At 40.2% G+C, this 24,018-nt stretch overlaps 1 long non-coding RNA gene across 2 annotated transcripts; it reads right to left on the reverse strand.

The window, feature by feature from the left end:
- Positions 1-1,061: 1,061 nt before the first annotated feature.
- Positions 1,062-10,915, reverse strand: LOC117807512. Of its 2 annotated transcripts, XR_004629985.1 has the most exons (5): positions 10,884-10,915; positions 3,889-4,008; positions 3,713-3,793; positions 1,778-1,897; positions 1,062-1,564 (listed from the first exon to the last, which is right to left on the reverse strand). It is a non-coding gene; the product is annotated as an uncharacterized LOC117807512 (long non-coding RNA). The 2 variants fall into 2 exon arrangements; XR_004629984.1 differs by having other exon boundaries at positions 3,713-4,008.
- Between the last annotated feature and the right edge of the window lie 13,103 nt (positions 10,916-24,018).

Genomic DNA, 24,018 nt, shown 5'->3' on the forward strand with positions numbered 1-24,018 from the left:
AAAAAAAAAACAACTCACTTCTATCCCGACTTTTTCTTGACCATTGACTTCTCTTTCACCTTGTAATGTTGCGGAATTGGATCTTACTAATTTATTATTATTATTTTCTTTAATTGTTTGCTCTGTTTTATTAATACTGTTTTAAAAATCATTATTATTTGCCTTGTTTGGTTGTTATTCACCTGTTTTTATTGGTATTTGCCTTCAAACTGTAATCTGCTTCAATTGTTTTCATTATTTGATTACATTTTTAGATTTGTTAAGAACTTTGTAAGATGTTGTTGTAAGTAGTAGTAGTAGTAGTAGTAGTAGTAGTAGTAGTAGTAGTAGTAGTAGTAGGAGCTAAACTGGATCCACTCCGGGAGCTAATACAATGCAGCAATTGCTATGTGGGAACATATTTGGAGCAGATAGCTTCCAGTTCTGATGACAGAAAAAGAGAAAGAAAGGGAAAACTGGAAACTTCAGCCTATCTAAATTGAATCTACTGCACTTTGTTTAGAAAAACACATAGATGTATTTCTGCCAAATGTTTATTCTAAAGTCAGTCTCCTGTTAAACTGAGACAGTAAAATTAACTGTTCAATAAACATCTAGTCCGTTTATTTTAAGTCATTTAGGGCCCCTTTTAGAGAGAGACAGGACACATGGGGGAGTACAGCAGTCCTTACCACTGTGATGAGGACTGTACAGCTTCTGTACATGCAGCGTGTGCTTTAACAGCTAAGCCAAAATTCAAGTTCCTACTGTAAGCACTGAGTAAGTGCAGCTTAGTCAGATGGATGACGAGATGGTACTTTGTGTCAGTTTGTCATTATTTATGTGACTGATGTGGATACATGTCCTCAAAATATCTGTGGTGTTATAAACCTCATTTCATATGGAAAGAAGTGTTAAGAAGGGATTTGTAAACATAAGTTGATTCATGTCCTGTGTTTGTTGGATCCTTCTCATTTGTCATGAGTCATTAAGCTCAGTCAAACACAGTTTCACTAAACCATAGAAATCTTTTGCATTCCATGATACATGCTGGGGTATTCAATGAAGGATATCTAACTTCATTCATCTAAAATCCTTTATTAGAGTTCTGAATCGCATTAGAACATCAAATAATAATAACACTTGACACACCTCACTCTTTGTCTATCTCTCTGCAGCCAACATGCATTTGTCTGATTTTTGACCTGTCATCCTGTAAGTTCACTGCAACATGAAGAGAATGAGTTCCTGAAGATAAGATTCAAGTATACATAGAGTGTGAAATAGTATAATTGCATTTTAAAGCATAATTTCTCAATGAAAAAGTGAATGAATAGAGCTAAAGAGTATGAAAAGCACTATGTTCTCCATGCAGTATGAAGGTTTCAAACCCTTCATTTGATATTACAGTATAGAAGGGTTTTCGGAAAGTACTCCTCTCTTCTCCTCTTCTTTGTAAGGCCAAAAACTGCATCCGTCTGCATACTAAGCAGGGCCCCATACGGCCCAATTTGCACCACACAATTTACTGGTGTCACTTCAGATTTGTTGGAGGAAAAGCTGAGCCTTTTTCCTGATCCAGACACTGCAAGGAGAGGGTATAGGAGTAAGAGTGAGAATTAGGGAACTGGAGGTGTCATAGCTGACAGATTGAACCTGATCCAGATCAACTACACATACTGGTCATGTAACATTTCCAGACATACACATGTATACATCAACATTATTTCACACATAGAAGCCACACACACACGCATGGATCACATTGGAAATTTCGTCTCACAGTCACACAGCTTACCTTAAGTCATGAGGGGTGACAGATGAGAGAGATGAGGGCAGAGTTGGAGTGAGGGTTGTAGGGATGGCTGACAGGACTGTGACAGGGCTTAATCACCAAACCAGTGCTGTGCAGTGGAAGCTGTTTATAAAGATTTATGTCATCTGAATAGATTAAAAATCTCCCTAAAGTGTCTCACCAGCAATTTGGCTGGTGTGTTTACAGGAAAATGAAACAGAAAATGCAGAGAAAGCTGAATGGATAGAGAGAAGTACAGTAAAAGGCACGTAATGCAAGAAAATAAGGGGCGTATATATATATACATACATACAGGAGGCATTTGCTGTGTGTCAATGCAAAATTGAAAACCTTAATGATAGGAATCTTGTAACTTGTTTCTAAATCCTCAACCCTCTTCCTACTTATTTGCCCAAGGTTATCATTCCACTTAATCTGTTACCTTTGGATGTTTAGTAGTTAGATGTATCTTCCTACTTCCTACTCAATTTCCCAATGACAAATCATTGTCTTTTTTCCCTTCCCTACCCCTTTTCCCCCTGATCCAACTGTTCATCTGCAGACGCTGCACCTGGAGAAAGTTCTACAGCCACTGCTATAGGTACTTCAGCCGCAGACACACCAGGGAGGATGGTGGTAACCTGGCCAGCATCCACAGTCTGGCCTAGCAGAACTTCATCAGAGGTTGGTGGATGATGAAGAGATGGACTTGACAGTGGTAGTTTAGCCAACATGTGAACCTCTCTATGGTTCTGTCTTGCATAACTGTATGAATCTACACTGAACAAAGCATGCTAGCAGCTTGACTGAGCTAGAACTGCACAATAAGCTAAATGCACATGACAAAATGACAGCAGGTACAGGCTGACCATATTTAACACTCAATTTTATAATGTAAGCATACTTACATTTATTTAAAATATATTTTCTCAGCAACCAACGGATTAGACAAATTAAATAAAAGTGATTAAGATTCATGCTTTGCAACAGCTAGCATATTTAACAGAACCAGTGGCTCATCCTACTTGGATACTATATGCAGTGTAACTCAGAACATTACTGACAGTATATGGCTTTTATAATCTCAATAGATGTCATCTGCTTTGCTGCTACACACTGCTTTTACTGGCTTCTGATTGATATCTAGTCCTCTACCTGAATATTATTATCATACTTGTACGTGGCAGCTCTTGTCTTATGTGTATTTAATAACTCAGTGATAGATGTCTACCTCTGCTCTGAACAGCCTCTGAAGAGGTTTATTACGCTCCCAGCTGAGAACTCCCTCAGGTGCCGAGCCTGTTCGGCTTAATAAATGTGAATCACCATCTATAACAATGAAATGCTGCTACAGGCTCAGACATTAGTCTCTGTGACAGGATATTTCATATACTGTAATATTTGTTTAAGATGTGATTTGTCTTGAAGCTGGTAAAAAGTCCCCACAGTTGGTGAGGCAACTCCATTTGTAACCTTTGAACAAAAAACGGGGGTTCATAACTGGATAAAAGACAATAACTTCAAGTGTCCTCAAGTATCTTGTCACAGGAGAGCAGTGACAAACATAGCTGTTCTTCAGTTTTATTGCACTGATTTGCACTTTCAGGACTCCCTCTGGCGATCATCATGGACTAAAATGTCTGACCACAGATAGCAGCTTGTCTGTGCCAGGAAACATAATCATTCTTTTATCCATACAGTCTTCCTTTGGGGCCTCATAAACCTTCATCTCCTTGCACCTAGCTTTTGGCCTCCTGGCAGTGCTTCATAGACACGTGTTGTAATATGTCCAACAAAAACTGCTGTAATCTAAGCTCCAACTTTTGTCTAAGACAGATGCAAGAACAGCGACTTCTATCGAGTCCCAACCTTTCTGCAACATGCTCATAGTTACCTAAAAGTTTGATCAATTGCCTCGAAAAGAGAATGTCTCCATACCTGCAGTACTCTGAGCAGAGGTCTGGCTGGCCAGTGCAGTGAGGGATATGATTATGTCTTCCCTTCCCTGAGTGAGTCCTGCTGCGGGGGAGAGGAGAGAGGAGAGTGGCCATCTCTTATCTCTGAAGACTCTTGCACTGGGATCATTCAGCTCCTGTGGAGGGAACCAGCTGTACCTCAGTGTGTGAAGGTACAGAACATCCGCTCTCTGACAGGAGTCAAGGAGTCAAAGTGGACAGAGGTTTTTGGCTCTGACTTTGCCCCTAAAGGTAGCTGGCTGGTCCTGTGTGAGCCTCCTGTGGAGAAACAGATGCTGACACCCAGTGGAGGATTATACTTGGAGCATTAGCTACAAACAGATAGACAGCTCACCTGAACACGTCCCCCCCCCCCCCAATTGGATCGCAAGACACTGGTTGAAGGGATGGAAAATATCTTCCAGGTTTTCTATTTTTTTTCTATTTTTTTTTCTTAAGTAATCTAAAATTGCATATTTTACCCAGTATTGTCAAAATACAGACATAAATACTACTTGAATTTGTAATAAAAAGTTTCAAATGCACATTTTTCTGATTAGCTTTCTGCCTTTTTTTGTTGCCAGATGACTCCTAAGGTTAGGGTTAGAGTTAGGGTTCGTTAACAGTTAATTAACAAAGCATCATTAGCAGCAGGTTAATTCATAACAGAACACGAAACACAGCCACATGTCCATGTAGGTAGGCTAATTTTCTGCAGACCAGCTAGATGAAATATGAAGCAACATATACACTTTTAGGGACATTGGGAGCCTGAAGTCTTTGGCAACCTATATTTTGGGGGTCACGGTCTGAAAAGTTTGGGAACCCCTGCTCTAACAAAGACTCTAGATTACTTAGTGGTGGCCTGTCCCAGATTGGCTTGTCTGTTTAAAATGCTACAGGAGACTTCCAGTGAGGCTTGTGGTCGGTGTAGACAACAATGGGACTTGGAAGACTTTCATCCCCAAAACAGGCACAGAACACCCCTTCATCACTCCTCTCTGAAAACAGTAACACTGCAGCGTGAATAAAAGAATCAACAGCAGCAGCGTCATGTAATATTTCAACCTGCACTCTGACCTCACCTCCCACAAGAGAAAGAAATCCATCTGATATGAATTGGAAAAAAGAAATCCATCTGATATGAATTGAAAAAAAACTCTCCAGCTCCAAGTGGCGCTTTGTCTTCATTAACACTCTCACCCTGCGCTACAGGTACAGTTGGCATGGATACAGCACCCTTTTGCTCGCCCGTCGGCCCACTCGGCTTTGCCTTCTATTTTAAGGCATAACAATCAGCCTTCGAATGCCCTTACTTGTGACAAAAAGGACAGAAATAATCTGAACTTTTCACAGTATGAACTCTGAACTCAGACTTTCTCATAGACCCAGAATAACTCGCCCTAGCTGCCTCAGGAACGCACTCCAAACCCAGAACTGTGAGTGCGTCATTCACCAAAAGAGCGCTTGTGTGTTAACATGTAATCATCCGCCAAAGTAGCAGCCTTTAGGACATTTCTTCCCCTCTGATCATTTATATACTGTGCAACCATCTCAGGCTCAGAGTTTTTAAACTACTCTAACACTACGAGATTGCGCAGCTCCTGAAGCTATCCACCTTTAACTCAGTAAGCCAACTCGTAAAGTGGTTAAATCACAGGCTAACTCTTGGTCTGGCCCGGTTCTGGCCCACAATACACATAGACTCGGCCAAAATACCACAAAGAATGACGACCCTTAAGTGGCCCAGATGTAGTTTGCCAGAGACGGCCCACACATGGGCCAGCTTAATCACAAGCTCAACCTTAATCGGCACAGATGCGGCATGGACAGATCTGAGCCACATAAACCAAGCCACAATCAGGCCAGATGTGGCATGCCATCATATATACAATGCCATCATATATACAATGCCATCATTGTCATATCTGGTCCACATCTGGTTGACATACCACTTGCCATTTCAGCAGTGCCGGCTTGACACCAGATCTGGCCCAGACCTATCAGACCAATTTTGCTATGTGGGCCGTATTGCAAAAACATTACTTGAGCTTTTAATGGCGAGCTTTCTGCTTGAATTTTAGATCTGGGTCCTTATTTATCATTTGTCCAAACAAGAAATAATGGACATTTATTCCTTATTGCAAAATAAATGGTTATGTCTACACATCACAGATCACATATGTCGGCAGAACAGGAACAGGGTTGAGCACAGATGTTGTGTGCTTACCCTTTCCACTCTGCTCCATCTGTGATTGCAAGGATGAAGTAATTCTATGTGAATCAAAATGAATACAATCTGAGAGATGAGGAGGAGAGTTGAGCTAAAACAATGACATCTGTACTGCTCCTAAATGCCAACTCAGAAAAAGTGGAGGGTCAGGGGTCTAATACATGGTATTAGAGATGTTCCCTGGTTGATCTGATCACAAGCAGATAGTTCTACTAATATCTGTTCACACCTGGACAGATGATGTGACTCCAAAAGTGTCTGCAGTAATCACTCACAGACCAACACTCTGAAACTTCTATTCCATTATTGTGCAGCTGACTGTGAGTCACATCTCCTGCTCATGTCATGTCATTCATAGTATGAGGAGACGTAGTTTATATGTAACAAAAGCTAGTTCATGTCTATCTTAATACAGAACACATAGCTTCATGTTTATGAGAGGAGATGAGCAGATATAAGGTAGATCTGTTTTTCATGCTCCATCCCTGCACTGACCCATCTCCACTCTCGCCTCCTCACCACTCCAGTTGATTTCACTTTGATCCACACAAAGAGTCTCTTCATCATTGTCCTCCCACTTACACTGCACTCATATTAAAATTAAAAGTCTAAAAACATGTATCACATAAGGAGAAATTTTGGGGGAGAGGAACAGAGCAACCATGGAGTAGTAACTACTCGGCATCAAAGAGCAGCCTCCAGGTGTTAGCTATTCTGTTTTTTGTATGACATACACATAAGAGATAATATTAATATGCAGGGTTCCTTTAAAAGCTCTTCCTGATTGTGTGACAACCAATAGCTGCTGAAGGAGATGGTTTGTCATTCAAGAACACACATGCACACACCTCTGCAGCCTCTGGCAACAAGCTTGTTCTGTGAAACAGCCCCCCTGATCTTGTGTGAAAGAGAAAGTTATTTCCCTCACAAGCACAGTGTTGCACCGTCTTTGATGCTTACTGCCACAAGTCCCCAGCATCCAGCCCTCCTCTGACTGTGATCAGTCAGATACAATCACCAGCATCTTTTCATCTCCACTTCTCTTCCCAGTCAGCCTCTTTTTCACTCCGAGTAACCTCATGTAATGTCTCGTCTTATCAGGGAAGTTTGTCAGCTCCATGCTGTGTATTCTCTGCCTGCTCTCTGAAGCTCACAGATCATCTGTTTGCTAATCTGCACCTTCTGGATCAGATCACGTGATAAAATCATTGTGTGAGCTCAGACACCTTAATGAGTAAATCAGGGTGATGTGTCAAGCAGATTGAATTTTTATTTTTTACAGACAGTATTTTATTAAGAATTTTAGATACAGATTTATATATTTATGGCCCTACTGTCGTGTTGTTGAGTACTGATTTTCCAATCACCATGCCAAATTTCTTGTGTGTGCGAGCTCACTTGGCAATAAGCTATCTTGAATCTTGAATCTTGAATAATCAACTTTTAATTGTTGATAATTGTGATCAGAAATTGTTTGAGAATCCAAAATTGGAAGACAAAGCTATTTCAGTGTTAAAAGTCTACTTCTCAATTGAAATCACATCATCGTTCAGTGAATATTGAATGCATAATAGATATCACCTAGATCATTTTTAGCCAAAGATTTCAATTGATAAAACAGCAGTTAAAAAATAAAAAATACTGTTAAATCTTGTTTTTTCCACCTCAAGCAAATCTCCAAAATAAGATCTTTCCTTTCCCAATCCGATTTGTCCAAAGTCACCCATGCTTTTATTTTTTCTCATCTTGATTATTGTAATGCACTTTTAACAGGTATCAGTCAGAGCTCACTCCACAGACTCCAACTAGTCCAAAATGCAGCTGCTCCGATTTTTAACAGGCACAGCAAAATATCGTCACTCCTGTCCCTGCCAGCTTACATTGGCTGCCAGTTTTTTATCGTGTCGATTTTAAGATCTTATTGACTACTTTTAAAATTTGAAATGGACAGGCCCCAAACTATTTAAGCAACCTTTTAATCCCCTATGAGCCTGGGCGGCCCCTCAGGTCTGTGGATGCATCTCTGCTGGTTGTGCCAAGACAAGATCCCGCCTTAAAACAAAACGTGACCGGGCCTTTTCAGTCAGAGGTTCAAGTTTGAGGAACTCCCTGACACTGTCAATTAGAAAGTCCACAACCTTAACTGCTTTTAAACCCTCACTTAAAACATTTTTATATAAGAAGGCATTTCTCCACCCCTAATTCTTGAATTTGCTCTGCATTCAGGTGTCTTGTTTTGCTTCTGTCTTTTTTCTCCCCCTTGTTTCTGCCGTTTTTTAGGCTTTGTAATTTCTCTGCTTTTTTATTGTGAAGCACTTTGTAACCTATAAGAAAAGTGCTATATAAATAAAGTTTATTATTATTATCATTAATTATTATCATTATTATTATTATAAAAAATGATAACTAAAATGACTAAAAATGTATTGGTAGTCATTTATGTGCCAAAAAAGCAGGAGCAGTTGGAGTTACAACTGCAGGATCATAAACCAGGAACTTTTAACATGCACCTGCTTTCTCCACATTGAGACTGCCACCCTCTGACAGAAGAGTTAAGGAATATGTGAAGTTGTTTGAGTGTCTCCCTGAGGCTCGTCTGTCCCGTCAGTCTCTGACTGGAATGTCAGTCCTCTCTCCATCTCAGTTCATGTCCACACATTGCTGTTTCTGCTTTGACTCTTTGTATGTCTAAATTGCTGAGTTACTTCAATGGCCCACGCTGACACACTTGGACAGACACTCAACGGAAGGGGACCCACTCCTTTGTAGATATTCAAGGCTCAATTTAAGTTGACAAAAACTGACTATTTTTATATTCAGGTGATTATACACTAACTTAAACATACTTGAATATCTATAACCCATTTTTATAAAGTCTATTCTGAAAAATGCTGCTTATTACTACACACAGCAGCTTTCAAATCAAAAGCAAGAATACAAACTGGAAAAATAAATCATACTGCCTCTTTTATCAACCACACTAAAACAGTAACATTTTAAAAAAGCAGTCTAAAGTCATTTGTTCTGTCTTTGTGCCCCCCACAGTGCTCTGTGGAGCCCCACCCCCAGTGGACAACACCTTCCTGACAGGTTAAACGCATTCCCAACTATGACATCCACTCAGTAGTGTGCTACCAGTGTGCTGATGGCTTCCTGCAGTGCAATGTGCCCACCGATAAGTGTTGTACCATGGCAAGTGGGAGCAACCAAAAATCATCTGCTTGAAATGTACACCCCAGGAGCATGAACTAAAACAGTGTTTCTGTCTGTTAGGTCATCTTCACATTTACATTTTCTTATTTTAGAGCACACACCATCATATGTCTGTAAGACAGACCCTCTACATAAACCGCTGTCGGGGGCTGCATGGCTGACCCTCACATATGGTGCAGGGAGATCTTGTACTTCAAAGAAATTTCAAACTGCACAGGTCCAGGAAGAGGAGCAGATGGCAAAATATAAGGAGGCACCTTCCATGCCACTCTCAGGGAGCCAGTCAACTTGACTGGTGGAAGGAGTACCAGAGAGAGTATCTCACCTTGCTGTGAAATATTTCTATATTTCTATATCTTAGGGATATACTGCATACCAAGGGCAATGCTTTGTCTTTCCTCAGAATGTAATCCATCATAGACAAAAGTAGTCTACTCCTCCTCCCTTTACTTGACTCCAAAGCGTCCAACACTCAGCTGATGATGGCATAAGAATTTAAATTATATCAATAAATCGCGCTTACATTTTTGTGATTATTTGACATTATTTGTGTTGAAAAGTGTGGAGACCCTACCTCTTGTGGCATAAGAAGCAGAATATTCCTTCCACAGAGTACAGCATTTCAAATGATCCGTGCTTTCCATGGCAGATTTAGGAGAAGCCGGTTTCAGTGAAGGGTTTGTTAGCATTGGCAGCATGCAGACCCAATACTGAATTTAGGCATTGAAAGCAAAATGCAGCATTGGCAACAACTGAATATTCAAGCTACTCCCTTCCATGAAACCATAACAACTAACTTCATATGAAGAGGCAGAAAACAAATCCGCCTCATGGGATGCAGGGTAATCACTTCTGATGCTCATCTCTCACTTCACTTATACACTCTTGCCTTTCATTGTATCTCTCTGAATAATTTTGTGGGATCACGGCTGATTATCATCAGCCCTCTCTCTTATTTTCCTGTCTCTAACCTCAGTGTTTCATCAGCCCAAGCACACAATCACCGGTGCCCCCACCATTAAGGCCCGCATTTACAGCACTTCCGTGATCCCGGACATTGGCCATGTATTTCATCTCCTCCTCTCTATTCTTTGCCGTAATGATGTCTGTATGATAAACAGCAACATGTATCAGCTGTAGATTAACATAACACGCTCTGAATCACTGTGGAAAAGTAAACAGAGATCGCAGTGGGGCCGGAAACAGGCGACTGGCTATCAGAGAGATCACAATGCCCTCGAGCCTTTCGGTGGAGAATTGCTGCACGACACAGACACATCGACGCACAAGTATGTGGTGCTAATGTCCGCGTCAGCCCCTGCTGCGTAGGGGCGACGCAGAAGTATAAATCAGCCTTAAGTCTATCATGATAAAGTCATCTAGGGTGTGGCCAGCCTCACTTGACACTTGACTGTCACCAGCTGACTTCAATATCCACTAATTACTGGGCAGAACTGCATGATCTCAGTCCTATTTGCTGTGCCATTTGCTCTACAGCAAACCAACACAGGCAACACACAGGCAACAACAAAGTACAGAACCACACAAACAGTTTATTGTCTTTTGGATCTGACTTTAGCAAAGAACAGAAAAGATAATTAATTGTCTGACTTCAGAGCAGAAGTAGAGAGTAAAGAGAACATTCATTGAACGTAGTTCAGTCCAAAGTACAAAATTTGATAAAAATGACTAAAAACAAGTAACTTACCTTGCTCAGAGAGTGGTGTGAATTTTCTGCTGAGTCCCTTCTGCTGTCTGGGGTTATATGAGTCTGAATATTTTATATGTGCATGTTGTAATATCCACGTCCGTCAATTTGGACCATCATGTTCTTTTTAGTTTTTATTATGCAGAGTGCATTGATTTCCACAACACTCTAACTTATCTTGGGTAGTCTACTACTCTGCTTGTGATCTCTCACATTAACATGCTGACACACATAAAGAGTCAGACAAGCTGCCAGAAGTAAATTAGTCTTACAAAACCAACAGTTCTGCATTTCTGGAGAAAACATATTTCAGCCAGACACTATTTTGGATTTATGTCTCATTTTGTATTAAAATAGTTGATGAAGTGTCTGCTTGGTATCGCTGGTAATCAGCTGCTTGAAACTGTCACAAAACATCTGTGACGTGATGTAGTTCTTGGCAGACTGAGTGAAGAATGAGCCAGCTGCTGCTGCAGACCCGCACAGTGAAATCAAAACTGAATGTTCAGTGGAGAAGCCTCTACAGAGAAACTTTAACAACTTGAAAGTATGATTCTCCCTTTATACTCTCAATCAAAAACACACACAGGCATCTATATAAGTATTGATACATGCTCAAAAATAGATACATTATATAAAGTAGATTTAAATACTGCTGCCATTATTTGATGATTTGGTACACCTGACAAGTTGTCAGCAGCAGTCACCACACTTCAACCTGGAGACTCAATCTATTCTCCTCCCTCTCTCTCCTCTAGTCATGATAGCTTTGCCTGTTTTGTTTGCATTTTATATAAATTCATCTTTCCACAGCGCATTGTTGAGCCCTGTTTGAAATTATAAATTAAGTCTCTTCAAGATGACATCTCATACTCAGCTCTGCCGTCTGTTTGAAGTTTGTGGAGGGAGTCAATTAAGGATGTGAGAACCTTTCTTTCTGTCTTCCTGCATTTCTTGCTCCACATGAACACTACCTACATTTCAGCATTCACATGTCTATACACATATGAAGAAGCCAGTCTGTGAATGTATTTCTGAACGAGTGAGCAGGCTGGCACGGTTACAGGAGACATGTTATAGCTAATGCTTGCTTGAAAACACAACCACTTACCCCAACACCCTCTTGCATCTGGAGCTAAAGAAGATAGACTGCAGCACATACACTAGACACATCAAACTGCATATGTGCATGTTTGATCAAAGTCCTTTCACCCAAGTGCTTTAATGAATCACATTTCCAACAGTGCCTTGCTCACATGCACATGCGAAAAAGTGCATCTATGGGTATCTTTGGTTACAATATTGATGCTTTTTCAGTTTGATAAACGCACATTTCCATACCCTTCAAAAGTCCAGCGTATCTAAAAATAAGTGAAACTCAGGAAATGCAAAAGAACTGTCTCATGGTTTTCATGTTTCCTTATTCCCACGTGCATGGTGCCTACTTTACATTACACACTCTATGCTAAACAAAATCTAGAGCAAAGCTATAGTAGACAATTCCGAACAAGCAGTTGTATACCTGCTGAATCTTTCACGACACCATCACAAGAAATCTAAGAATCTTTTCCCTTTCAGTTCCACATCTCACAGCTGAGCTATGAGAGTGTGCCCTATGAGGAGGAGTTAAAGTGAAAGAAAGGGAGAGATAATCAGAGAAAATAGCAACAAAGAAAGTCTAGAATGTGCGTTCCTGTACTCTCTGCAGCCCAGCACACCTCATAATAGCTGGAAGAATCTATAAACACATGACTGTGCAGTGTGCAGACATCGTACAGTGATGTGAAGGATTTTAGAGCAGTAATCAACTCCAGTCTTTTAGATTTTGAAATGGAAATAAAGTGGTTAATAAGCAGAAAATACATCAGTAACACTATCGATGGCCAAAGTGCAAAACCTCCTATCTGAAAATGTTACATGTGCAGATAGGAGGTGTTGTGCCTCAAAATATTCCCAGCAAAAGTGATTGGAGGTTTTGGTCAAGTGACTTTTCTGTCACAATGAAGGGCGGGATTACCTTGGAGATGGACTGAAAATGTGCAGCCTTCCTTGTTCTCATCATTTAAAGTGAAATCCGCAAATCAGAAAAATATGCAGATGGGAGGTTTTGCATTTTGGCCATTAAATGGTAATGATTGAAATAGTTAAACATGATCCCAGCTTTTCAGATGAAGGAATGCCTCAGTTCTTATAAAAAACATTATATTGTGAGTTTGTAGGTTTTGCTCTTTTGATCAAAGAAAACAAGATGTGAAGATATGAACGTGGGCTAAGGCCTGTATCTTTCCCCATATTCTAAAGAAGTAAATGTAAACTACATTGGACCCCTATGGGGATGTACTAACAGACATGCACAGAGCTAAATTAAGATAATTTAAGAAGTGCTTTTACAGATGATGCATGTGTACATGAAATAACATAAAAATTATTGTACTGCAAGCTTTTATTGTGACAAGGAATCCATTCCCTCATCTCTCTTTCCCCTCATTTCATGCAAGCTGTCTTAGTCACTATTTCTTCAAGGCAACATGCCCCTAAAACATGTTTTAAGTGTTTGTGAGCATCAAAGCCTAGTAACACTTGCTGAGGCTTTACATGAAAATTCAGACTCCTGCCCCTGAAAGTGCCCTCGCTATCATCTATAGCGGAGAAAGAAAATGCTATTCTTGGTTTTAATATTCCTTGAATGTGTTTTTACAGCATTACAACAACAAAATAAAGTGTGAAAAAGTGAGCATGGTATCAGCTCTGACATGAAGAGGAGCAGACAGCCCGCTGAAATGAACAGCTTTAAGTTTCATTTTATACTGTGTCTCAGATGAGTGATCTCCATTCAGTTTACTAGCTCCCATAAGGTTTTTACAGGTTGTACAGAGTGAGGGGAAATAGCCTGTGTCTGAGGTAATGTGAGGGACATGAGCCAAAGAGTACAAAACAAGCCATAACTTTCCTCTGAGCTACAACTACGACAACGTTCATTAAACATCAGCATATTAAAAATCTGCAGCTTTACAGTTTTATGGCATGTTAAAGCTGATTGATGATGAAGAGTGAGGGACACAACAAATACATGAGAGGAAGTGAGAATGACAGGAAGTTGGAATTGATTGCTCCTTAAAACTGATTCATCTAATGCACTTAAGCCTTTTTTATATCATTGTATTACTTTAACCAGTGTTGTTTCAAACCTTATCTGTGTTGCAGCATGACCGCGTGTCGGCAAAGTTGGTTTTAATATCAATATCAATATCCATATCCCATTTACATGAGTATTACCCTACCTTATCCCTGCAACCATTACCAACCTAATGGATCAGGAACCAAATCACTTAGGCAATAATAAGCTCCTAGAAGATATGCTAAAGTATTATCTGCATCAGGACATTTTACGACTCACTATATTTGAGGTTTGAGAAATGTCCCTCAGTTTGACCTGACAGACATCATGTTGCTTCCTTCTGAACCAAAGTTGACTCTCAGTTATAAGAGAGAAGAAACAGCAAATATTGTAACAAGTTGCTTATATTCAAAGTGTTTCTTCAAGAGTTTGATGTTTGTAAAACTGTTGCAAAGCACACATTATATTAAGAGTTAAAAAATAAAATGCAAATAAGGTACACATAAGAGCTAGCTACTAGCTTACAGCTCTGCTAACCATCATTTGACTGACTTCAAAGGTTTTCCAACAAACAAACAAGTTAGTTTGTTTTTCCCTTAGCCTATGGCTGTCACAGCTCTGTTCCTGGTTCTCAGTCTGTAGGTCACGCCCATCTCATCAAGCAACTCAGTAAACTTGAGCACCCAGCTGCAACTCATCTGCAATCAAGCCAGTATTTAATCCTCTCCTGTCCACCAACTCTTTGCCAGATTGTTCTCAGCTCTCTTGCAAGACTTCTCTGTACCCTTTTTTTGATTTGATTCTGATACCTGTTTTTGAGCCTGCTGCCTCCCACTGTTGCCAAGTTTTTTTAACAGCTTTGGGTGTTTCTCAGATGCCTCTGAACCTCTCAGGTTGGGTTAAAGGGTTTGACTTAGTCAGCCCAGAGACTGGACTCTACTGCTATTACAAAAGAACTGTACTGATCTGTTTGTTTGTTTCTGATGTGTCTGAAGTTTCTATTATCAAAAGAAACAACTTTATTTTCTGTTTTTGTGTGCTGCTTTTGGGTTCGATTTATTTGTAAAGGATCCATGTACAATATTTAACATAAACCATGTGATGCATTGTACCAGAGTTAGCTTAAAGCGAATGTACATCTGCAGTTCTGATACAGACTGTTAAAATAACACCATAAAGATCTAACACATAACAAAAAACAACTTTCCAAAGAAACAATGCTCACACTCGGTTTTGCACAAGGACAAGCACAGCTTGTAATGCACAAGACGTAAACATCCCACATAATAAAAAAAAACATTTTCTGTCCTTGAATACAGTATATTGTAGTCCTCCAACCAAGGAACCTTGAGTATGTGGAGGTTTTATGTTCCACACCAATCACTGAGGTCCTCGAATGCCTCCCTTTTAAATATTCCTCATGTGTCCCTCGCAAGCGTCAGCCAGAGGGCTTTCTGTTTTAATGCACCAAAACTGTGGATCTCTCTGGACATTAAAACGGCAAGCTCTCTGGGTGTTTTTAAAAGTAAACTTAAGACTTAACTTTTTAATCTGGCTTTTAACTTGGATTAATTTCCTTTTAGCCCTGGACTGCACTATTACCATCATGACCATTGTGTTTTCATATTTCTTATTTATTTTATTGTATTCTATCTTATTATATGATGTTTTATTTTTATATTTATTTTTCTGGTATTTATTTTATTTTATTGATTTTATTATAATGATTTTATATTGTTTTATTTTTCTGTTACATCTCTGATTTCATTTTATTGATTTGATAGGCAAGTATTTTATATCCCTTTCCTTTCCACTTTAACCTATTACCTTTTTTTTCTGTCTCTTCGTTCTTTTGTGAAGCACTTTGGGCTGCGTGCTTGAATGTATGAAAGGTGTTATATAAATAAAAGTGAGTTGAGGTGATATAGCCTCTTCACTTCTGTAGCCCACTTCCAGGAAAACGAAGCCCCTACAAGGTGATCTGAATTTGCTTCTGTGGTAACGTAGTGATTTGTATTGGCACAGAAGCAAAAACCACTTCCACATCTTGAGAACTCAGCTTTCTAATCAGTTGGACATTTAATTAGCACTGAGTGATGGTAACTCTTCTTATGCTACAGAATGACCAGGAGGGGGCAGTATAGAAACAAAACTTGACTGTATTAAATATACTTGTCAAAGGAATGAACAGCAAATTCAATTTATCTTTCTAACCTCATTCATAAATAAAACATGGTTTCCTGGAGTTCTACACCCATCTGTAATTTATTTGCCTTACAAACCAAACACCCCCCACTACTCCCTATAGGTACATAATTGTTTTTAGATCAATATACCCTCCAACCATAGCTACTATCTGGTAAATGGGATGTAGCCAGAAAATAAAACAGTTTCTTTTCTTTTCACTGGGTTTGGAATTTATTTCTGCAGAGAGAGAGAGAAAAACATATTTCAGCAGCAGATCACAGTGCTATTTGACATTGATGCATTACTTTGGTGCAGTGATTCCCATTCACTCCCCGAGTGATTATATCAACATTCCAGCTCCTGCAGGAGAGCCATTTGAAATTCAAACAAAGCAGAAAAATACAATTATCTTGGTTTGAAAATGTGACCAAGGGGAGCTCATAAAAGGTAATACTATGTGAGACTGTTACATGTTTCATGCAGTAGAAAACACTATTATCCATTGCATGCTATGTTTAAGGATGAAAATCACAAAAATTCAGTCTTTTCCCATTTATTTGAGTATTGCCCTACCTTATACCTGCAGCCATTACCAACCCAATTGATCAGTAGCCAAATCACTTAAGCAATACCAAGCTTCTAAAACATATGCTACAGTATTATCTGCAGCATTCAATTTTACGACTGACTCTCTTTGAAGGTTTGACAAATGTCCTGAAGTTTGACCTGACCTGTGACATTGACATAAATCCGTCAATGTGACATCTTATAGCCGTATCGCTTCATGCTGTGTGCTTCCCTGGTTTCACTGCTTGGTAATCAGACACACTTCAAAGAGATCCAAGCAAACGCATCCTATGTAAAGGTGTTTGCAAATTCTGCTTGGTCAATTATCTAACTGAAGGGAGCCATCCTTTGGCTGCTTGCTCCTACCTTTCTGCCATCATTGCACTACTGTAAGCCTCACCGCACCACTTACTAGGTTACTTGTGCTGTCTGTGCAATACAGTAAATCTCTGAGTGTGTTTTCTATCAGGATGGGTCGAGATGGAGGGATCTATTTCACTTCTCCTGATGGATAACTCATTTGCTTTTTGACACAGTGTGTACAATGTGTGTTTTGAGCTAACCAGCAGATCGCTACATACTGCTTGACCGGCCTGAATAATGCCTCAATAGTTTCTAACAGTCAGCTGTAGGAATGCAGTGATTTACCTGTTTCACTGTTAACAGTGTAACGGGTTAAAGCTCTGCTACACTGAGTGTTTCTGCTTACACCCTTTAAAAGAGACCAGTACATTATTTTTGGAGCAGCTTACACAAAACAAAATTAAAGAGTCACCTTTGAGCACTTTTAAATGGAAGCATTCTCCTCCACTAGCTTTAACATTCAAGGACCTGACAAGGAGGGGTAGGGGAAGGATAGGGGGGTAAACAAGGAGCAAGGGGGAGTTGTTGAGTGTCTGCTGATGGGCTAACTCAATTTCAGCAAACACAATGGAGCCAGAGGCTGATTTCTGAAAGCCAAATTATCATTCTGAGTGGTATGGCTTGACCTGTCTGCTGAGTTCATCACCTGTTAGTCAGTGTTAATTTTGCCAGCTATCTTAGATTTAATCTTAAAAGAGCAATATGTAATGTATCTACTGAATCATATGAATCATAAATTTAACTTAAAATATCATCAAACATAAAGGAAACAAGCTTTGTTGAAATACAGGCTCCTACAACAACCATACAGCAGCCAGCATTTTGATTATGGTCCATAATAGTCTGTATTTGTTTGTCCTGAGAAGTCAGGCAGTTTCAAGGCACCGCACATGGCCAGGCCGTTTTGAATGCCCCTTGGGTTGCCAGATTTGAGACCAGTAATCACGGAAAACCAACAGGTGTTGCAGTGAATTGATGCAAGTGGGCAAGCAAACTGTTTCGGTTCTAAAGGTTGCGGATTCTACCCAAATTAAAAATCCTCTGCATTTTTCTAAAAACGAACTAAAGCTACAATGAATATTGGAGATGCTTTTAAAAATGGAGAGAGGTTAGAGCGCAGAAAGAGGACCACGCAAACTGAAAGTGAAACTGTTTGAAATGCATTGAAAAGAAAATCAGGCATCTCTTTTGGCTGAAAATAGACTCAGAATAGATTCAGAGAGGCTCTCAATTTTAGTTTGAATATACAGAGGTCGATCAGGCAGAGACCAAGTGAATTGACCCAGACAATGATGCTTTTGTCTGGGTGAGGGACCTGGAGCGTTGCGGGACTTTTGCCCCCTGTTATATGCCCCTATTATGTGTACTCAAGCCAAACCCTCCCCACAGCATCACAGCAGAATTCCCCCTGCCCACCCACACACATACACACATACCACTTTTCTCCACCTCCATTATTTCTCCATCTCTCAGCTGTTGGTCCTTCCTCTTCACACACTGCTCCAATTTCAGAGCCACCTGCACAGATTAAAGAGGAAGCCCATCTGACAGCAACTTTCCCCTCTGAAACACACTCAAACTGCTGTGCCAGCTAAACAGCCTGTCCAACCCCATCAACATACAGCGAGAGACATCTGCATTTGCATCCCTGCTCTACAGCTCATAACAGCTTACCTGACAATGTCAACAACACTCACACCTGTTAGAACATCACACTTGACCCTGTCGACTGTACATACACACTCTCAGGGCAAACAGCAAGTGTTTGTCTCTGCTGTCTGTCACCTCTTGAAAGGAACAAGCCCTGAGAATGACAGCTCATGATGATCTTTTTTTTACTGTCGTAGAAACTGTTTTTTGTAGTCTTTCAAAAATAGTATATGTATGTGATGCATTTATCCTTACATGCATGCTTTTACAGCATTAATTATTGCATTGCCTCATCAACTAGCATCTATTCTGACTTAAAAAACTGGATAAGCAACAACTTCCTCAAACTTAACTCCAATAAATCTGAAATAATTCTCATAGGCCCCAAGTCCCTCCTCCCCTCCATCCAGAACTTCTCACTGAGCGTCATCAGCCACACAGTCACACCCTCCCCAGTAACCTTGGCATCATCCTCTACCCCTCTCTCTCCTTCAAACTACAAATCAGAAACAGCCAAAACATCCTTCTTCCACCTCCGTAACATTTAACGCCTCAGATCCTATCTCTCCTGACCTCCTCAATGGCACTCCCAATCTTGCCGCCTTAGATCAATGCCGACCTCCTGTCCCCTATCACCAAGACCAAGCACCGCACCTTGGGGGACAGAGCCTTTGCCATCTCTTCCCTCATTTAAAAAAACACCTCAAGACCTTCCTGTTCAAAAAAGCCTACAACACATAACCTCAACTCCCTTCCCACCTCTGTCTTTGTTCTGTTTTATTTATTTATTTTCAATTTTATTTAATTTTTTCGCCATTTACGTAAATCATCTTTGAGTACCCAGAAAAGTGCTATATAAGTCCTATCAATTATTATTTTATTTATTCATTTATTTTTCATTTAAAAGGACCGACCACATTAATTAACACTTCTGTAAATATGCCAGAATTAGCCAAAAGGCTAGTTTACATCCGTGGTCCCTTGCCAGATGTTAAAAAAGGCTCTAAAAAGATTAAGTTTAAACAATTTTTTTTTTTTTTTTTTTTAAGTAAAATAGAATGTAAATAAGAAAGGAGAGGAGAAACCAACACACAAACAACAACAACAACAAAAAGGAAAAAGAAAGAAGAAAAGTACAAATAGCACCATTATTATTATTCTCCATTGTTAGTGAGGTACTCCTTTACACAATGTAGATACAGGCACCCATTGTGAGGGATTTTGCAGAAATAACCACTCTTCACCTTTATTATCTCGTGAGTTTGGGTTTTTCTCTTTCAATCACTCTCACTTTGTCACATATTAGATATCAGGAGGTGTCTTGTATATAAATCGTAATGCATATTTCTTTATTCTAGTGATGTCAAACCAATGAGTTGCAGCCGTTAAATGAAGTTAGATTAAACAGTGTGTCTGCCTCATGTGATGAAAGTATTTGTTATTGAAAGTTATTCAGTGATCCAGTCTGACGGGGAAAAACTAGTGAGTAATCTGTTGACATGTTGCCTCTTCTTACCCTAACAGAACAGCAGAGACGAGGAATTCTGCTCTGATGCTTGGCTGCTCATGTCCAAAAAGTGTGTTGCTGTGAAAAAAAGTGTGACAACCAGATAAAGAGGGCGGGTGGCGGGGTCATGCATGCAGCGGGGTCAGCCCACTGGAATACAAAGTATGAGGATTAGTTCTCTTTCTCGTCTAGACTGCTAAATCTGAAGAAAAACAAGGATATTTTAGACTTTGTGCCACTGATTTAGTCACTTTCTAAAATCCAATGTCACAACTATCTTAATCCCATCATCTTTCTACTATTGTTTAAGTTTTAATCTATAACCTGCACCCAACATTAAGGGGAAACTCTCTCAATCATGAGATCCTCAGCTATCCCTGTGACAAACCCTGTGACCCCACCATGAAACAATACGCTCCTCCTCATACTGTGATCTCTTGAGGGAGCCTGTTCATGCTCCAGTCATCACTATAAGCCCATTGTCTTGCTCAGATATCTAATCCTGGATATGTAGTGCTGAGGCTGCAGGCTGAGCAGGTTGAGCGGGGCATGTCCTGTGGGCCTCTGACCACATCATGAGCAAGTGGGGAATCCTGACTGCTGGAGCCTGAAGCAGAGGCAGACACACTGCATGAATCCTGCCTGTTGATATACTGCACAGATATGGGAACAAAACCTGGGGGAACAAAAGATTTGCAGTTCTTACATGCTGCGTTCGGCCATGTTTTTTGTAACAGATGCATACCTTCATTCCTTCATTAAAGGCTGCTGTATTCAGGCAGCACACATTTTATGTTGCTTTGTTTCACCATTGTAAAGACATTGTAAATAGTATGAACCAACATTGAAACAAATGTTCTATGTATAGGCTACTTGATACTAAAGTAGCTCCTGATGCTATCATTAACTCTCAGGTAGAGACCTCATATGAAAAAATGCTTTTAGTGACCCTCAGTCCCCATCGGGCATTTGAAAATTTCAGCCAATGAAAAGCATTAAAAAGAGCATGTGACTGAATCCCATTCAGGATTTTATTATTTAAAAAACCTCCATCCATCCATCCATCCATCCATTTTCTTCCGCTTATCTAAGATTGGGTCGCAGAGGCAACAGTCTGAGCAACTAGACCCAGACATCCCTCTCCCTAGCAACGTCCTCCAGCTCATCCTGGGGAATCCCGAGGCATTCCCAGGCCAGATGGGATAGTTAGTCCCTCTTCACCACAATGATTTGGCACAACGCCCACATTGCTGACACAGAACCAATCCTCTTGTCGGTCTCACTGTCCATTCTGCCCTCACTCATGAACAAGACCCAGAGATACTTGAATCCCTCACTTGGGGCAAAGATTTAAAAAAACATATTTTTTTAATTTTCAAAAGAGTTGTAGTTTTGGAGATGTGTGGTTTCAGCCCAACAGCAGCAAAATTCTCTCTTTAACACTGCCAGCAAACCTCTTGACCCTAACACTAAGTAATCCCAGACTCCCACAATCCTTCGGTCATTCATCACTCTGTCAGTCATTTATCACTCTGTCAGTCATTTAAAGCCGTAAAAGCATGCTTGTCCATCTTCTCCACCTCTACCTCAAATTCACAGAACAAAAGAGAAAGTGAACTCACTCTGTTTTCATGAACAAAGCAAACCAAGGAGCCCACTTCTACACTCCTTCATTGTGCGAATAAATAACAAGTGATGGTGCTTTGTATTGAAAGCAGTGGAGCGTACTGTCCAAATACTCTGCTTTTTAATGATTCAATTAGAGAACCTCGCTCAGTCTGGAGCAGAAAATCTCAACATGAGGATGAGCCAGGAGCTCTGCCAGAAACACAACTGCAACTCAAGATCCAGTGTTAATTGCTGCAGCAGTTGACAGATGTGCCTCACATTTCTGCCCATTTCCTGCTTGATTAGAATAACCCTGAAGAATGCCAAACTTTGTCTGACTAAATGAGATGATTTATGACCACTACGCTGAACCATGTCTTTCTAATTTCCAACATTCTCTTCTCATTTCATAAAGGATGCTGTCTGCGGCTGAGTGTCAAATCATTTATTCCGGCTATCATTAACTCCTGATGTGTCCCACTCTGACAAATAAAACATGTGCCAACAACTAAACTGCAGAATCTAAGGGTCTGTTTTGCTGCCAAAATATATACAGCCAATGACCAGACCAAATATTTGCCCAGTTCCCTCAAGAAGTTTTATCTTTTTGCAAATCAAAAAGTAAAGTCACAGACTGTGTTTATCATAAGCACTAAAAAGGGGACAGCTTTGTGTGCTGTAGTGCTGTCCCATCTTGAACAGTGTGTCCCTCCACTCACAGCATTAATCACCTAACTCATTAGAATAATCTACAGCAGCTCCCATAGCTCATAAATTCTGGAATCAACCACAGTGAGCATTTAGCTTCTGAAACATCAGCTTATTTACCTACAAATACAGTCAACAGATCCATGCACTGTCGTTTTACCAGACTGTTTCTCTCCATCGTCTGGATTCTAATCCAAAAATCCTTCAGTACGAGTTCTATCCCTGCCAAAAAAAACAGTTTTCAATCACATTGGTGACAAAAGAAATGACACTGAAATGGGATCAAAAGTAAGCAGCAGATCTGTGAGGAGTGATCCTCGTTCTGCAACAGAAGCTAGACAACATTCCTCAAGGACCTGCATAGAAAGCTCCCACACAAGCAGAGCTCTTATGAAACAGATTGCACCAAGGTCTCTTCTTGACAGGAAAGGGTTTTTTTCAGTGCCTTTAAAGGGGACATATCATGCTTTTTTCATCAATATATATTGGTCTAAGAGGTCCCAAAAACATGTCTTTAAAGTTTATGCTCAAAAAAACACTTTGAAATCAGATTTTGGCATGCCTGAAAAGTCCTCTTCTTCATTCCTCATCAGAACACTCTGTTTTCCCTCTGACCACGCCCCCTCCGGAAGTGGATGTGCCTCGGCTCTCCAGCACGTTGATCTAATGTTTACATGTTGGCTGAATATACACGGCTGCTCAGAGATCGCGTTACTTCAACCCTCTGAATCTGATCCTGACGGAGAGGCGCCTGTAGCAGGACCTTTCTGAACGATTGGTCATAGATTTAGTGTTTCTTGTTGTTTTATTTATCAGTATGTAGACGTGTGTCTTGGTACACAGCTACGAACATGTAGCTATGTGGCTATGCTAACTAGCGCTAGCACTTATCCATGATAAATAAAATCATCCACTAGATCTTCAAATCTGCAGACGTGGGGAGTAAAACCGACCTCTGCCAGAAAGGCAGCAGGACCTTTTATGAAGGATTGGTCACAGATTTAGTGTTTCTTGTTGTTTTATTTGTCAGTATGTCGACGTGTGTCATGGTACACAGCTACAGCTACAGCTACAGCTACAGCTACAGCTACAGCTACAGCTACAGCTACAGCTACAGCTACAGCTACAGCTATGAACATATAGCTATGTGGCTATGCTAATTAGCGCTAGCACTTATCCATGACAAATAAAAATCATCCACTAGATCTTCAAATCTGCAGAAGTGGGGAGTAAAACCGACCTTTGTGTTTATTAAGACAGCCTACAACTAGCATGCCTCCCTCCTAAGCTCCTTGTTAGCACACATTTGTGCAGGTAATGAAAAACGGAGGAGGGATTCAGTATTATTTTATACAGTCTATGGGCTGAACAAGCTCCGAGCTCTGATTCCGTGACAGACCGGATATTGTTGTTACGTAACAAAAACA

This window comes from Notolabrus celidotus, chromosome 2 (assembly GCF_009762535.1).
Source record: "Notolabrus celidotus isolate fNotCel1 chromosome 2, fNotCel1.pri, whole genome shotgun sequence".
In the NCBI taxonomy this organism is placed as follows: domain Eukaryota; kingdom Metazoa; phylum Chordata; class Actinopteri; order Labriformes; family Labridae; genus Notolabrus; species Notolabrus celidotus.